At 42.8% G+C, this 3,036-nt stretch overlaps 1 protein-coding gene across 2 annotated transcripts in view; it reads left to right on the top strand.

The window, feature by feature from the left end:
* The first annotated feature begins 203 nt into the window (after positions 1-203).
* The window catches only part of Il33 (interleukin 33), a 40,682-nt gene continuing 37,849 nt past the window's right edge, over positions 204-3,036 (top strand). Inside the window, exon 1 of one of the 2 annotated variants that reach the window (XM_005352128.3) lies at positions 204-289. The gene's annotated coding sequence lies outside the window, so the exon portion shown is untranslated. Of the gene's footprint in view, positions 290-439; positions 467-3,036 lie in introns of those variants that run through there. The other variant, XM_026781653.1, reaches the window with a different exon arrangement.

The following is a 3,036-nucleotide window of genomic DNA, read 5'->3' on the forward strand; positions in this document are numbered from 1 at the left end:
AAGGTTAGATAGCAAGACCTTGTCCCTCTCTGCCCTCCCTGACCCCCACACACAAATCAACTAAAAAAAAAGGCAGAAATCAGTGAATCATAGATGTTGACAACAATAATGCTATTAGCTTTTTGAAAAGAAGTGAGAAAAAAATTGGCCCAGCTCCTGCCTCCCACATCTCCCTTCGAAGACTACCTGGTTCTCTGCCAAATCCTGGGTAATGAAAAGAGCGTGCGTTGCTCTGTGCGGAGGAGAAACTGCAGCTGCTCGAGAGAGAAATCGGGACAAGATCACCAAGGTAAGACGGAGACCAAAATCGTGAGAAGGTTTTAGTCAGGTTTTGCAAAGAGAAACCTTAGGAACTATGGGGCTCTCCCTCCCTCCCTAATTCTGAGAAAGAAGTCGTTGCTAAGAGAAGTAAAGCCCATGAGAGATAGCCACTACTAACTCATGAACGCCGTCTGCTTTCCTTCTGGTGAGTTTTACAATTATTGACAAATTGTCTGACTGGACAATGTTAGCATTTAAATCCCTTCCCACCGTGAAACTTTCCCAAGCAAGATGATACTTTGACTTCCTGCTTTTATGTTTAGCAATTGCTGCAAATGGCTCTCAGTAAAAGGATGATCACAGGAAAATTGTGAATACAGAATTGGGAGAGGGGGCACGTAAGGAACTGATTACCTAAATGGATCCATTTTAAAAACGTATCCATTTTGTTACTGTTCACCTAAGAGACTCTCTTCTGAAGGCTGCTTGTCGTTTATGCTCCTGACAATCTTTCCTCATACTTTTCTCTACCTCTCTGTACGTGGGTGGTCTTCAACCTTCCTGGTGCTCCGGTCCTTTAAAACAGTTGTGGTAGCCCCCAACCATAAAAGTGTTTCATTGCCACTTCATAACTGTAATTTTGCTACTGTTTTGGCTTGTAATGTAAATATCTGATATGCAGGATGTCTGATATATGACCTTTGTGAAAGGGTTGTTCGACCCTCCCAAAGGGGTCGCAACCCATAGGTTGAGAAACTGATCTAGTCTGCCCTTCAGATTGTTTTAGTAAGGAACACAGCCTGCCATGTCCTACACTGTGGTCACACGGGAGCCAGAGACTGCTTATGGCTGCCTTCTCCAGCTGCAGTTGCTTTCCACATGTGCCTGCTTCCTGGCCTCATCCTTGCTGGATGCTGTGGTCCAAAGCTGGGTCCAAGACCCTGGACAGCTGCTTTTCATGTTTGTCTTCAACGCTCCCCTTCTGGTTTCTTCCCAGATGATACACAGTTCTACATTTCAAACATCTCAGATCCCGCTAATTTCTCAGACTTAGGGGCCCCTGAAACTTATCTCACAGTGAGCGAGTTCCCTTAAACAGTTAATAAACATGCCATGCAGATTGCACTGGTTCTCTGGCTCAAATTTTACATCCCCCACCACCACCTTTTTCTCTGAGAGGTTCTGCCATCTCCCATGGAAAGGTGAGCTCTGATTTCCTCAGCGACCTACATGCTGTTTCTTTGGATCTCTGTTAACTTACGGCGTATACTTTACATTGCAGAAAAAAAAAAAAAACAATTCCATGGTCAACTTTAACTTTCATGCACAGGATAAAGTAGGGTTGGGAGTGAATTTGAAACAGTAAATAATGAGGATTTCTCTTCAGCGTCTGCCAAGGTTTACAGGAAAAGAGGCTTATGAGATGCATCCAGGAATTGTCTAGCGCCACATTCAATCCCGACATCGAGTCAAAAGGAAGCGGTATGAAAGCAGTGCTGTGAGGAGATAAATATGTAATTGGGAATAGTTCTGCCGAGGAAGTCCAATAATGAGTATTTTGTTTCGTTTTTTAACAACCTGAGTATTGACATGTTTGCAAACTCTGTGAGGTGAGTCCAAAGGTAGGGGGCAGAATTTCCCCTCCAAGCACCAGTTTGCTGAAGGGCAGTTAGATACTATAAGGTCACATGTGAACTCCATCAGTAGTCGAAAGGAAGTGTAATTCTGTGGAACAACACAAAAAGATGCTTGGTTCACAGACATCAGGAAATTGTGCTAAAACTGCTTGCCTCATCAGTTCCTTACCACTTCTCTGGTGTTGGTGTCCGGGTCAAAGGGAGCATCTTTTTTGTTTATTTTCTGGTGCTCTGACTTAATGCCAAGGCTTTGGACACAGTGGGTAAACACCCTACCGCTGAACTATCTCTCCAGCCTATGACAGGCACTTGGGTACTTGTTTTTCTGTTGGCGCTTTAATCTGCCTCCGTTTTAGCCAGCAAATGTGGTTCCACAGTTACCAACTTGTTTCTCTGGTAGCAGCCGGGCCACTCAGGCTGCTGTCTAGTGGAAATTCTGTTCCCATAGGCACCAACTAAATCACTGCTGCCAAATATAGCTTTTAATTAAATCTTTATTGTTCTATTTATTTTATTAATAATTATTGACTTGGGAGTCAAAGGCTGGGGTGAAAACCTGCTAGCTCAGAGAGGCTGAGTAGCAACTAGCTGACTTCTCTCTAAAAGAGAGCTTCCTTCTGCTTTGTCAAAACGAAAGAACTCATGCTAACTAAGTCCCTCCCTACTACTTCCTATGCATTTCTTTATTATCTTATAGATACCCTCTATGATTACTTTCTGTCAACTAGTTGCTGACCCAGTCTCCTGACATAAAGTAGATTTTATTTAACTAACCCCAAGGCAAACTCTGGGTTCACAGTATGATTGAATACCCCACAAAAGGCATATCTAAGGAAACATCTCATACAGGGCAGGCAGGTCTCACAATGAGAGGGGACCAATGGGTGTGGGAAGTTTACTCTACCTTCTTCTTGCTGCAGACTCCCAGCAATACTGCTTTTGACACTGGTAGGTTATACCCCTGAGGCTTTTTAACCTTTTGTTTAGGGAAACATGCAATGTAATATAATAGAAACACACACACACAGCTTCTGGTGGCAGCTTCAAGTCCATCTTCTAGCTACCTTTTCTTTTTTTATAATTTATTTTATTTTTTTGAAAAAGAAAACAAACTATCTTTTTTTCATTTTACATACCA

Source organism: Microtus ochrogaster, chromosome 8, assembly GCF_000317375.1.
Source record: "Microtus ochrogaster isolate Prairie Vole_2 chromosome 8, MicOch1.0, whole genome shotgun sequence".
In the NCBI taxonomy this organism is placed as follows: Eukaryota; Metazoa; Chordata; class Mammalia; order Rodentia; family Cricetidae; genus Microtus; species Microtus ochrogaster.